At 34.2% G+C, this 14,214-nt stretch overlaps 1 long non-coding RNA gene across 1 annotated transcript in view; it reads right to left on the reverse strand.

Annotated features, from left to right (window-relative positions):
• Positions 1-14,214, reverse strand: part of LOC118525397 (uncharacterized) — a 108,219-nt gene that overhangs the window by 65,969 nt on the left and 28,036 nt on the right. The window contains exon 2 of the long non-coding RNA XR_013445330.1: positions 13,672-13,727. This is a non-coding gene — a long non-coding RNA (uncharacterized LOC118525397). The remainder of the gene's footprint in view (positions 1-13,671; positions 13,728-14,214) is intronic.

Genomic DNA, 14,214 nt, shown 5'->3' on the forward strand with positions numbered 1-14,214 from the left:
AAGAAAGAGAAAAAAAAAAGAAAAGAAACGAAATGAAGGAGGAGGAGAAAGAGAAAAGAAGCAGACAGAGACGAAAAGAAAAGCCATGGTAGAGAAAAATCAGGAGAATATGATGTCAAGGAAAAAAGGAGTTGTTAAATGCAATGGAAAAATTTTAAAATCAAGTAAAATAAAGACCAAAAATTGTCCACTAGATTTGTTAACATGGACATACTAGTAAAGATCTCAATAAGAGCAATTTTATGGACATATGGCAGAAACAACCAGAATTGAATGATTTGGAGAATGACTAGTACTCCTAGCATTCTGTGGAATAAGTTTAAGAAATTAAATAGAAATTTTCAAACATCTTGATGAGACAATTCACACTGTGGGAAACTTGATTGTCCAACAAAACATAGGAATAGATGCTCAACCTTCTTAGTAATCAAAGAAGTTACAATTTAATAAGTTACTTCTTCATATGCCAGCACACCACATTAACAAAACTATTCCATTTTGACAACATCAATATTGATAACACTCGATAAACACACAATATACAATAATTTGAAACTGTGAGAAAAGTTACACACTACTGGTTATGATTCATACCTTGGAAACAATTTGCCTTTACCTAGAAAAGTCAAAGATAGCCATGTTCTGACCCAAATATGCCCTGGAGGAATTTGTACACATCACAATATGCACATACACTAGAATAAGCATATGCACAGTACTATATTCTAAGGGCACGAAACCTGGATAAATGTCTGCCCCAACAATGAAATATATATATCATTCTATAAGTATATAATGGACTACTATACATTTGTAAAAATAAATAAACTCTAATTAGTTTTATCAACATAGATGAATCCCTAAAACAGAGTTAAGTGAAAAAAGCATAACACAGAAAAATACTACAGTATGATTCAAAGTGTGAAATGTTATCAAGCAGGCAAAACTGAGCAATAGTGTTTAGTAATATATACACAGTGGTAAATCAATAAAGAAAAATATAGAAAAGACAAGCAAAAATTTCAGTATAGTGCCCACCTTATTGCATAATAGCACAAAGGGAGATAAAGGAAAGACACATTAGAAATTTCAAGTTACTGATAATATTCTATTTATTCATAGCTAATTGACACATGGATATTTATTTTATTGTCATTTGCTTATTTGAATCCATGATATATTTTTTCACTATTTTTTTGAAAGAATGGTAGAGTAAGAAAGGAATAGAGAAAATTTAAGATGATCCTTTAAAGAATTGTATGAAAGGAAAAAGAGAGAGAGTAGTAAGAAGAGGATGTGAGATCCAAGACAATTTTTATAAGATGAAAGAGACTCTTTTAATATTACTGAATAGGGTCTAGAAGAGAGAACATGATTACAGATCCAGGAGAGACAGACTAAGCTGTGAAGCAGGTAGAAAGAGGACATAACTCAAGAGAAATATGCATGGCTTCCCTTTTCTTATTTATTAATTGAGGAAATAACTTTCTCTCATAGGGAAGTATGTGATAAAGTACTTAAGGACATAAATCACAACATTTTTTTGGAAAGAAAATGCAGAGTAAACTCAAATGCTCACGTCCCTTCTGACTTATTTCTTCATTTCTCCCCTTCAGAACTTTTTATTGTAGAACATTTTCAGCTGATTCAAGAGTAGACAGAATAAGCATAATGAACCCTCATGTATCCATTGCCCAGATTCAAAAATTATCAACACGTGGCAATCTTATCTCATCTCTACCCCACTCCTTTCTCCCACTCCCATGTTATTTTAAAGAAAATCCTGGATCTGTAGAACTTCCGTATACAACTCTAATGAATGACCCTGTAAAAAAACCACATCCACAATGCTATCACCATACCATAACATAGTAACAAGAATCCCCAATACCATTAAATAGCCATAGTTGACTTTGTTTGACACACTCTAGAAAACTCGCACTTTCTACTTCACTAGCCCTTACCTCTGATCAGAACCATTTAACGATAACTTAAAATAGATCTGCCGAATTCTTAACTTGCGTGATCCTTGACCATCAGCTTCCAGCCACCAAAACTGTAGATCCTCCCAAATACACACCACTCTCTCCAGTTTCCCTTTTTTTTTTTTTAAATGGAAGTATATGTTCTTCCAATTCTCCCACTTGTGTTCAGAGTCACAAGTTATTCAAGTTAACTTTTATTCCAAGTAATCAGTAGTTTGAGACCCACTTATCCATTAGAATTTTATCACAATAATGATTAGAGTAACGTTTCATAGGAAGGGTTAAAAGAAAGTTGTAAAGAAATAGAGATTTAAAAATATTCTAGTATTTATAAAAAATTCATAGCAGAGATGAAATTTTGAGTTTTCATTGTGCGCCTGGTGCAGAAAAAGAACTCAATGCATGCACAGAGAAGCATGTCAAAATGGTTCAGTTTTTCCCAGGGCTCTGATACCAGCTGACTTCGATTAAATAGCAGTGAGCTGGAAAAGCATTCTGGGTATTGGTATGCAAATGAATTCACCAAGCATTTCTTCCTATGGCTTTGGAACTCCCATAGCCACAACTATAATGAAATATATATTTTAAAGTTGCATTTTAAGCAAGTAAATAAAAGGTTAAGACTGCCCTTTCCATGGGCCAGATATAATCCTAAAGAAGCTAAAAAATTTTTTGTAAGAGGAATAAAAATAATTTCTAAAATATAAGATTATTTTTAAAGTGTTTTCAAAGATACAAGGAAATATACGTACACAGCATAATCTTTAATCTATAATTTCAGCCTGAAAAACAAACACACAAATATATATATAATTTCAGCCTGAACACAGAATAATGGATTTCTCTGAATGAAAACATTTCACCTTAGGTGTTTTTAAGGACGGTCATAACTGGCATGTGTACAAAGCAATTAAGGATCAATGATTGTTTGGATACAAAGAAAACATTGTTCTTAGCTCCTAAATCATCAGTTTGGCTTTTAAAAGAAATACCGTCCCAAGTATTTAATTTTATAAGAAACTAATAGCACTTTGAAGCAATAACTAATTTGGAAAAAAAAAATTAAAACTAAAACATTCTCTCTCCAGTACAAAAATTCACATGGAAGACTTTTTAAATATATTTATATTTGACACCCTGACTGTCAATTCCGCTTACCCTAAAGAGAATGAATTCTAATAAAGGCATCTGTGGCTCAGAGAAAATATTACAGTGGCAGTGCTTTCATAATGGGATACAATATTCTGATTTTTTTATTTAACTCCACCCCCTTCACACTCTCCCCCCTGCCTTAAATAGTTTTAGATTCTAAAATTATAAACTGAAATGCAAAGTGCATAATGTAAGCCATTCTTTTTCTGTGTAAGCCAAGATCACTTTGCAGCATACCCCTGCAGGGGACCTAACAGGGAATTTCCAAAAACATTAATGTATTCAGAAGAAATGTCAAAATAAAGAAAGCCTGTAAACATTGTCTGTGGGAAGCTTTTCTGTGCCCTTCCCGAATGCAAAACGAACTCTCATTTTCCCACAGAAGTAGGATCTGTTTCTGCCATCTAGTGACAATAAGGCCAATGGGTGTTTAGGAAGAAAAACATTTTCTAAATAGGCTCAACAAATCAATCCAAAGCAACCAGTATTTTATACATATACACAGGCGCGCACATGGCGCGCGCGCACGCTTGCGCGCGCGCGTACACACACACACACACACACACACACACACACACACACACACACACAGATTCTTTAGAAAGGAGTATTTAACGGGGACCTAGAGTATAAGTAGTATCCAGATGTCATCCTGGATATCATCCTGGATGATCTCTTAAATAAGAAAAAGGGGTAATAGTACCTATAGGAGTGCTTTTAAAGTTGTCAAATCACTTTCACATGTGTCATCTTCAGCAGAGTCCAAAAGGAAGTTCAAGCACTTGTTGGGAGTATGGGTTCTAGAGTCAGACTGTTTGAATTCAGAGCTTACTTGCTCCCATTTTTGAAACCTTGCTAATGACCCAACCGAGTATAGGATTCAGCTCTCCTGATTACTAAGTGACTTCTGTTCCCTGATTATATCTTACATTCTTCTTTATATTGAGTTTGGTTACATAGCTACATTAAGCAGGAAAGTGGGAAATCACCTTTATTTCAGATGTTCTGATTATGGAACTTTACAGGAATATTAATATCTATAAACAGATATAAAACTATTTGATGGTTAGAAACACCTTTGGATAAGGAAGGTGAGGTGGGAGGGTTATGGTCTGAATGATAACTTACTATCTTTCAGGGATTTTTATTGCCCAGCTACCCCCTTAGAACTTGGGCTGGAAGGCTTAGGGAAAAAGAAAATAAAAGCAGTAAGTACTTGCTTATTTTTCTTCTGTATTGTTCATTTCTCTCCTCAATTTTATCTGGTAAATAAAGCCAAACCTCTATATTTAACTCAAACTATTCTTTTCCACATCAGAGAGGCTGGGAAGATATAGAAAAGGGAAGAACGGCCTTTTCTAGGAGTATGTTCCATCCACAGATACTGGAGAGAAGGCTGAATTTGGGGCATAGACACAAGCTGGTAAGGGAAGGAGAGCCTGTGGAACGCTTCTCTCTTAGTCTCTCTGCTTCTCATATTTACATATCCCTGCTTCCAAGACCTGGTTTTCCTGATTTTTATCCAACATCTGTGACTCTTCATTATCATATTCTTTGGTTTTCTCTTATCTCCCCAACCCTGACATATTAGAATCCCAAAAATCCATTCTTTGGACCTCTTCTTTTTTCTCTCTATTCTCACACCTACAGCAATCTCGTCTAGCTTTGTGGCTTTAAATACTATCTATTCATATATGAACCCAACTCACAAATTTGTCTCTATAGCCTAGATAATCTCCCTGAACTCCAGATTTATATATCCAAATATTCCATCGAGGGCCCCATCTGAAAAAAATAACTGGTATCTCAAAGTGAATATGTTCAAAACTGAGCTTCCAGATCATACCTCTGAAACTCATACCCCTAACCTACCTTTTTAAATGGCAACTCCATCCCTCCAATTGTCAATACTATTTAGGTTATTTTGATGACATGATTTGAGCCTCTGGATGTAGCTGGGCCTTAAACTACCACTGGGCTTCCTGATCACAGCAGCCAATATCTTCTTGTCATTTGTCATGAAAAATAGTCTTGACTACTGTCCCTCCATATGGCTAGCCAACATCCCTTTATCATTTTGATCCCAGACTGGAAGTTTTATCCTACGGAAAACCTATTCCAATCTTGGAACACTGATTTAAGCACCCTTTTTGTGATGTCAGACCATCACATAACTGTATACTAACATTGTGTTGTAGTGCAATTTTGTCTAATTACTATTCAGTTGCAAAATCTGAGGGCAGAGATTGCAATGTGTGTCTGTCATGAGCTCTCTTTCGCAAAGCACATAAATTTCATTTAATTCTTGAATTATTATGAATTCTATCCCAAATTAAATTTTCTAACTATGTATTAATTTAAATGTCTTAGATCACAAATAACAAAAAACCCCACTCAAATGTCTTAAACAATAAAAAAAAAAAATTATCATCTTACCTAACAAGAAGTTTCTAACAATACAATTCCAGGATCAGTATAATCAGAGGTTTAATCATGTGTTGAAAGATCTCAGTTTGTCACACTTGTCCTCAAAATGATACCCCCAGGGTCACAAAGTGCCTGCAATAACTCCAGGCATCATGTGCAAACATGACAACATTTAGAGAAAAAAGACATTATCTCTTACTTGAGTCTCTTTAAGACTGAGAGATTGGGGGAACCTTTGCCAGAGTGCTTCCTAGACTCTCTGTCATATATCAATGGCCACCATTGGCCATTCCTAAACCAACCTCTGGTAAGAGAGAATGGAAACACTTTGATCGTCCTGGAGTAATCATTCAAAGTGGACTATTTATCAACCACCATATCACAACTTTGTAAGTTTTAATGCCCCAATCTGTCTAACTATGTCACAGCAAACTATCTTTCCCAAATATGTAACTAGAAGTTAAATTACTGAACACATCCATCCCAACTCTCAAAGTCTTACATGGATTTATATAAATAAGCAGCTCAATTTATTGATGTGGCAGTTCTTCTATTCCCATTGTTCCACTGTCTTATATGTGAAAGAATGATATACATAAACTACTCCAATTTGTAGAAAGCATAACTATCAACATTTTTCTGGCATGTGTTTCTATCTATAAAATTTCCTGTGTGGGACTTTCACACCAGAGTGAGCGCATGTGCCGTTTCCCCTACTGTTTTTTCAGATCTCCCTTGGTAGTTGCTGTCTTGGAATAGAAGTAGGAAGTTGGGAGGTAGGGCAATGATACTTTGTTTACCTTGGAAGCTAACACCTATGAGGTAGAAGATGATGGGAAAGGGGCTCAAACTAGAAGAAGTCTATAATACATTGAAATAAATGTAAAATAAAATAGAAAATTAAATAGGACTCAGTCAATATGTATAGATTAGAGTTAGGTGCGACAAATCTTTAGTTTTTCTCCCATCCTGGAATAAACATAATAAACTCAAACACCTAGGAGTCCAAAGGATACGAACTCTACCAACATTACTCCAGGATCTCAAAGAGCAAAGCTAATCAAATTTGGGGGAGTGGGAGTTCCTATTACCAATAACAGCTTCCTTCCTTTTATCTTAATGCTCTCTCTCTCCTTCTTCAAGTCCATTTAGAATATTTTCACAAAGATCTACCAAGTAGGCGGCTAGCAGTCTTTGAACACACAGTATGTATAAAACACTGGGTTATACACATTATTTCATTTAATTCACAGAACCATGTGATAGAAGGATGCATATTTTCATTTTACTGACAGAAACTGTGGTCCAGAAAAATGGAGTAGTTTGTACAGTATTACCAAGTAAGATCAATCTTATGACAAAATCCATTGGGTAAAAGCTTAAATTTTATAGAAGTAAAAGTTTCTTGCATCTCACAGATAATTTTAAAATTTTGTTTCTCCTACTTACAAAAATCCTGACAACCCTGGTACATAAGATCAAAGTATTATATAAACAAATGAGGTTTGCACAGTAACCGGTCTCAGGCACAATAGTTTATGCTACGGTAATAAAAAACAACAACAACAGAACATTTATTACAGTTCACTTGGAAATAATGCACACTACTTTGGTTCACATGTCATTGTCCAGAGTAAGTCTTATCCCATGCCTTACTTTAAAAGCTTGGGAAAATTGTAGTCTTCTTGAATGTCCAGAAAATCAGGGACCCAGAGGTGTTGGTGATAATTAGTGATGGCTATGAAATAACCACTTGGACATCCACACTCTTTGTTTCTTTGGAGGTAGATTCATAGAGGAGAGGAGTGACCTCATGTCCTACTGACATGTGCAGCAGGAATGTACTTGGCTATCTTTGCATAGCTAGCTCTACCTTCTTCTATCACATATTACATTTGTGGGTACTGCATATGAATATGGTCTGAAATGGGTCTTTGTACATTTATACCCAAAAGAAACCTGGCATCAAAAGCTAAAAGTAGAAACCCCTAGAAAAAATAGAAATCCTTAGACTAAAAGAAAATAATTCTAATTATAATAAAAGAACCTCCTAAATAATAGAGGCAGATATTTTATTTATTTACCTTTATTCCTCAATTTTTTGTCAAAAAACTTTATATACTTTGCCACTTTCAAAATTACAAAAGAAATGTGTACTCACTGTATCATGCTAAATAATACAAAGGCATTAAAATGTTATTAGCTCACACTCTTTCCCCAGCTATGCTGCCCCTGAGTTAAATGTTAAAATTTTAGTGTGCCTTCTTTGAGGTATGACTCTATGCTCATACCAGTATTGAGAGTTCTTTTCCTTTTAAGAGAAATTGGCCCATACAATACCCTTTTTTCTACAACTGTCGTTTTATACATCAAGAACCGTTTTACATTTACATCTCGTGTCAGGGGTATTACTTTAACTCCTTTATATTAATGGCTGTAAAATATTCTTTATTATACTTGTATCTTAACTTACATAGCCATTCACCTATGTTTAGATATTCAGATTAATTCCAGGTTTTTACAATTATAAACAAGGATAAAATAAACCCTGTTGTATATATGTTTTATGTATTATCACCTTTATTTGTGTACAATAGATTCTTAAAAGGGAATAGGCTAGGTCAGAAGATATGTGTATATGTTAAAATTCAATAGATAATGGCACATTATTTTCTAAATGTTTACTATGATCAGATATATCATTTATTATCTAGCTATGACTCTCTCAGAGGCACAGAGAATGGATAGATGTATAAATGAGTTTCACTTGCATCCCTGTGAAATTTATGACACCTAAAGATTTGCTTGTAACTTTTGGTTTTACTCACAATTTCTAAATAAAAATTACCTCAAGAAAAAAAAAAAAAGAAATAATGTAAAGAGGAAAAAAAGAGAATAGCTGATAAAAAGAAGCAAGTGAATTTAAAGGTATTCTACTCCATTTACTAGAATATATATGAGTTCTCCATTGCTTCTTCCTTCCTTGACCAGCAAATTATATTTCAAAGATCTCTACCTCATGACAAGAGACATTTCCCAAAAGAGGAAATTCATTATTCCTTCAGAGGCTGATACACATGCAAAGGATACCTATGGTGCTGTTTTTAGTTCATCATTTAGGCCAGCAGGGGGCTCTGAGCATTGACCTGACTCAAGGATCCAGGGTCATACAGGACAGACAGCTTAAATGTTGTCAGCCAAGGTACCAGGGAATAAGATAACTCCAGAAGATTCTATACGGACAAGGGAATATTTTGGTCCAGAAGTGACACACATTACTTTTGCTCAGAATTTACTCGGCTTAACCAGTTCCACGTCTCCCTCTTCACAGTCACAGTAGAGACTGAGGGTGATATACCTTTAGATGCCTGAAAGGTGAAAAGCTGGAAATATCTGGCAAATTAATAACCGCCATAATACTCAATGCATTCAATATCCAAACGATCACTTTTAAACTAGGTAAGGCTATAAATAAGTAAAATTCTAAAGTTTGAAATCATGAAATCAAAAAACCTACGAACGGCTCAAAAAGACCAAATAATGTCTATATTATAATAAGTTGAGCAGAATCCTGTTAATTTAAGTGACAGATTGGAATGTAATAGGTTGGAAGTCATATTTAAATGCATTATAGATTTTTAGATAATGAAAAAGTAAATGGGGGGGTAACCTATAATAAGAAAAGAACAGAAGAACTAGAAGAAAAGGTGTATATTTGCTCAGGGATAAAACCAAAATTTCCAAATCCTGCAGGAAAGGTAGACCAAGGAGAAGGAAAACAGCAGAAAATCTTAGCCTTTTGTATGGATGAAAGTTCAGCCAAATATACAATGTGGTATTATAAACATATACATACACATGTCTTTTAAAAATTGAAAATATGATACTAAAATTATTTCCAAAATGGCACTATTCTTTTCTTCTTCAATTCTACAAGACTTTTTGGTCCAAATAGATAAAACAGTGGAGCAAAGAAAGAATTACTAATGAAGGCTAGTTTCAGAACATCTGTGATTATGCCTCTTAGTGTTCGAGAAAGGCCTGCCAATAACCAGGGCCTTGAAGTAAAATGTTATTTTAAACCAAACTGTGGCCAGCTTGGAAAATCTATAACTAAACATAAATAGTACAAAAGAATCTAAGAACAAATATTAGAGATTGGATTTCCACGGCAATAACTGAAGAAAATGGTACCATGTTGAATAGAGGAAAATGTATTTTTTAAGGTTAAACAGGTTTATTTATTGCAGGTCTTTCACAAGCTTTAACAAGACAATTTTGCACCACCAATGCCCAATAAATGGGTATAGTATGCAGGAATTCCCAATCAAGTTTTCCCTACCGGTCTTTGTTGCATAACCATTGTAAAATGTATTATTTTATGAAAGGTCACATATGGAGAATAAATTATTTACTAACTAACATTAATGTATTATAGCAAGAGTAGGCTAGAAAATTTAAGTATATTTAGAAACCAAGGATTTGTCAATCAATCAACTGATTGTCAGTTAATTGACAAAACTCATTCAGAATCTGCTAAGTCAGGTAATAAAATCTTAAACTTACTAGTGCATAATACCAGTCAAAATATCAATACAGAGTAAAAGAAGTATTTAGGGAGGATTATCAAGAATACACAGTTCATTAATTCTAGAATAAAGATCAATAGTTATCAATTTGTTTGAAGGAAGGCTAATGTGAAACAAGAAAAAAAAAAACTTCTCCAAATGGTCTTTTATCCCCATTTCAAATAAAATATACCTTCACTGAGTCTCATAGGAAAAAATGTATTCTTACATTATTTACTAAAGTAATGTCAGCCAGAATATTAGCACTGATGTTCTGCCTCTAAAATATTTATCATGGCAGTTTTGAGATAATTCATTAATTTCTCATCTCTGACATTGCATAGTGTTATAGAATTCATTCCTTGGTTCAGCAAACATTTATTAACCACTTTTTATTAGCCAGTATGCCCCTCTCTATTAATTCATCCCATTCGGGAAACATCCCTTTGATGTTAGTATCATTATCCCTCCTTACAAAGGCAAAGTTATTTGCCTATATTGAAATAGTAAATTAATTTTAGAGTTTGAGAGAGGAATAACTTCTATACAAAGCACAAGTCCTAGGTGTCTATTACGTGCAGGTATTCCACTAACAGGTCTTCGGGTTTCGGAGATGAGTAAGAAGTGGTCTCTGCCCTCCCCTACCTGGGCCTTTCTTACTCCTGGCTGTTAGGACTTCCTTGCTGAAGCCGGTAAGGGATGAGAAACCTTGTACTTGGAAGCAACAATGCCATCAGTTTCGGGGAAGAATCAAGGGAATGAGCTAACCTGAAGTTGTATTATAAAGTGGATTAGGTTGAAATCTTGGAGCCATTGATATACCTGATGTTGTTTGATACTTCTATAGATACCTCTCCTTGCACCAGCAGGACCACAAGGGTAGCCTGACTGGATCACATAGGATAGCCACCCCTCTCCCATCAAAATGCTTTTTATTGCAATCATACCTCAGCAAGATAGCATCTGCTGATATTTAGGGACATTACACAAAATAGACCTATGAAACCCCTCACTCTATGATAAATATGTTTTCCATTTTTCATTCTTACAAGAGATACAAAATTTTGTTTCATGATCTTGCTTTCATGAATAGTTAATATGCTTCTTCAAAGCATCTCATTTCCTTCCACCTTAGAGATAATAATCACATTTCCCTTTCTGATTGGTTTCTAGAAAGCTTAGAGTCAAATTTGTGATCTACCTCTAGCAAGTGTAGATAACTTGAGGGCAAATATTTTATGTACCAACCTCATTCCTGGCTGGATTTTACTTTTTTATTCTTATTTTCCCTTTCCCTTGGCTTGTTTACACATTTAAAATTCATTTCATCTTGTGTGCATGTTTATAAGTTCTGATAAATTATTTTGTTACAATTCAGAGTACTGAATTGTTATTAGAGTGCTAATATTCTGTGTCTTCTCTTTAGCTAAAGACTAAAAATTCTGGAATTTATTTTCAAGGGCAGATATTTCAAAACTCATAGGACTTATTTTTGAAAAGGTGGGAAACAGCAGTAGCAACACAACCCTTAAATAAGCTCCTAGAAATAGGATAATTTTGAGCAATGTTTTGGTGACATAATAAAGACATAATTCAGAGTTACAGAGATACAAATTACAGGTATAACTGAAAAACAGCCCAGTTAGAGTTCATGTGTTCACAAAGACACAAGCTAAGATGCTGGCAGAACCAGTTTTTAGTCTCCCTTGCTCCCATGCTAAAGAACATGACTATTAGTGGTGTATCAAACAAGCACATTGGCAAATTTTAACAGGAGAGCATATCCATATTTATATAAAGTACTAATGAAAGAGACAGAGTCTAATGACTATAGATTTATTTCTAAGGTAAGGCTTAACTGAAAGATCCTCTGAGCATATTTATTCCAAATCTTTTGAAATGAAACTAAGAGTTCAATAATAACAGCAATACATAAAGTTCATGACTTTGAACTTAACTCTAAGTTCATGATGGATCACGTTCCCCATGTATAGATATTCAAGAAGACTGTCAATAGTTAAGCCCATTAACTTCCAATTTCTGGTGAATGGGTATGCTGCCACCACCTACTAAATGGGTTGCAGAAACTTCTCGCATGGCAGTACCATGGAAATAAAGACACCACCAGGGCAGAAGGAGAGTCAGATGTGCATATCTTTCCCTGGTCATTCCCACTCTAGGATCTAGAGGGTTCAGTTATAAATAGTCTCTGAAATTCAAATTTTCACTTGTAAATGAGATAAATTAACATTAACACACCAAAAATTATACTGTGTAACTAAACGCATAGATAAATTACCAACTTTGTGGATCTAACACGTTGGCATGATGTTTAGCTAGTATAAAATGTGACGGAAATACGCATGGAATGGTTAACACGTCAAAAAAATATTTCCCACTTTTATAAGTTCTTAATTCATAGTTTTAATAACCCAGTTTTGATAAATAACTATGTTTGAGAATTAACACAGCATCTAATTCAGGTACTGAGGTTTCAGGAGAAAAGCTAAGAGAACTGTCCTTATAACCCTCCCATAGCAGGACGATAAGGAGGTGCCCTGGGCACCTGGGCAGAGAGTAATGAAGTGCCTTTGGTTTGAAGTCCAATTGCGTGGTCTGAAATCCTTCTTCTGAAATTTAATCACTAGTTATATAATTCCTGAACTTCAATTTAATTATAAGTAAAATGTAGATAATAAGAATGCTGAGGAACAGACTTATTGCAAAAATTAAATGAGATATTACATAACAAACAGCTACTAAATAAGCATTTGATAATTACTAAATAAAAATGCTTTGTATATTGTGTTTTTAAGTGAGAAATTTTAACCTTAAAACTTTACTTATTTCTTGCCTGTGGCAGCTTTACTTAAATTAACTGACATAAAGTATACCTAAAGTTAACACCTTTTATAAAAGAGCTTTATCTCGGACCCTTTGCTTAGAATTAAAATAAGAGGAGTCTTAAGATCATGAATTCATCAAACATTTTTAAGCAAACAGAATAATGTTCACAGTTCAACTTTGAAGTTAAGAAGAACACAAAAAAAGATTGATAGCAAATAAATGTCTGACATCTTCTATAACTACTCTTTATTGAAAACTGTATCATTCAATCCATAAAAGGGGTTTTAGAAAACCACTTTCTCAAGTTAAACCTGATCAGATGGGAGGTTTTACTTACATTAATAAATCGAATGAACAGTTTTAATTAAAAACTCATGCTATTTTCAAAATAATGCTGAAGAGTAGATTTCTGATCAATTGTAACTGCCAGATGGGAGATTTTCATAAGCTGTTTTTAATATTTCACTTTCATGAGCACATCACTTAAATATGCTGCCTACCAATCTCAGATACAAATGCTATTCAATCACAGTATTAAAATAATGCAATAACTTAAGTACTTTTCTATAATTTTTGTTTATAGGCTTTAAATACAAGGCCTGAAATTCAATAATTGAATTAGCAAAGCTTTTCATCAAATTACTTTAAGTAAATTTCCACAGCAAGCACATTGGCAAGGAATTACGACATACCTGGTCAGTAAGTTACAGTTGTGCTGAGATGATAATTCGACAAGTGTCACTGATGACTGCAATGAGAAAAAATAATGTGTATGTGCATTTTCCATAAGATTTTTATTTATATTAAGTTTTATGAAATTAAGTTACATTACTATTTATAACTGAATGTGTTAGAGTGTATATAAAAGACAAGGGGGAAAGCATGGCTTATTTGTAACATTTTACATTTGTCTAAAAATGACATTTTGCTATTGCAAAAGGATTTTGACATTCTTCACTTTATCTGATTCTCAAAATATCCCAGTGATGTAAGGAAACTATTACTTATCTTGCTTACCAAGCAAGAAAACTGAGAAATACAGAGGTGTTAAGGGTTTGCTAAAGACACAACACTAATTTTAGAACCCAGGTCCGGAGTCTTCCATGACACTGTTCTCGTTCACTACTCACCCCATGGCTAGGCAGAGGTGAAGGGGCTAAATGTAACTGGTTTTCCTCAGCTAAATGTAAGAAGAATTAGAACCCAGACAGGAAAGAATGAGAACTCATTTCTTA

This window comes from Halichoerus grypus, chromosome 2 (genome assembly GCF_964656455.1).
Source record: "Halichoerus grypus chromosome 2, mHalGry1.hap1.1, whole genome shotgun sequence".
Classification (NCBI taxonomy): Eukaryota; Metazoa; Chordata; class Mammalia; order Carnivora; family Phocidae; genus Halichoerus; species Halichoerus grypus.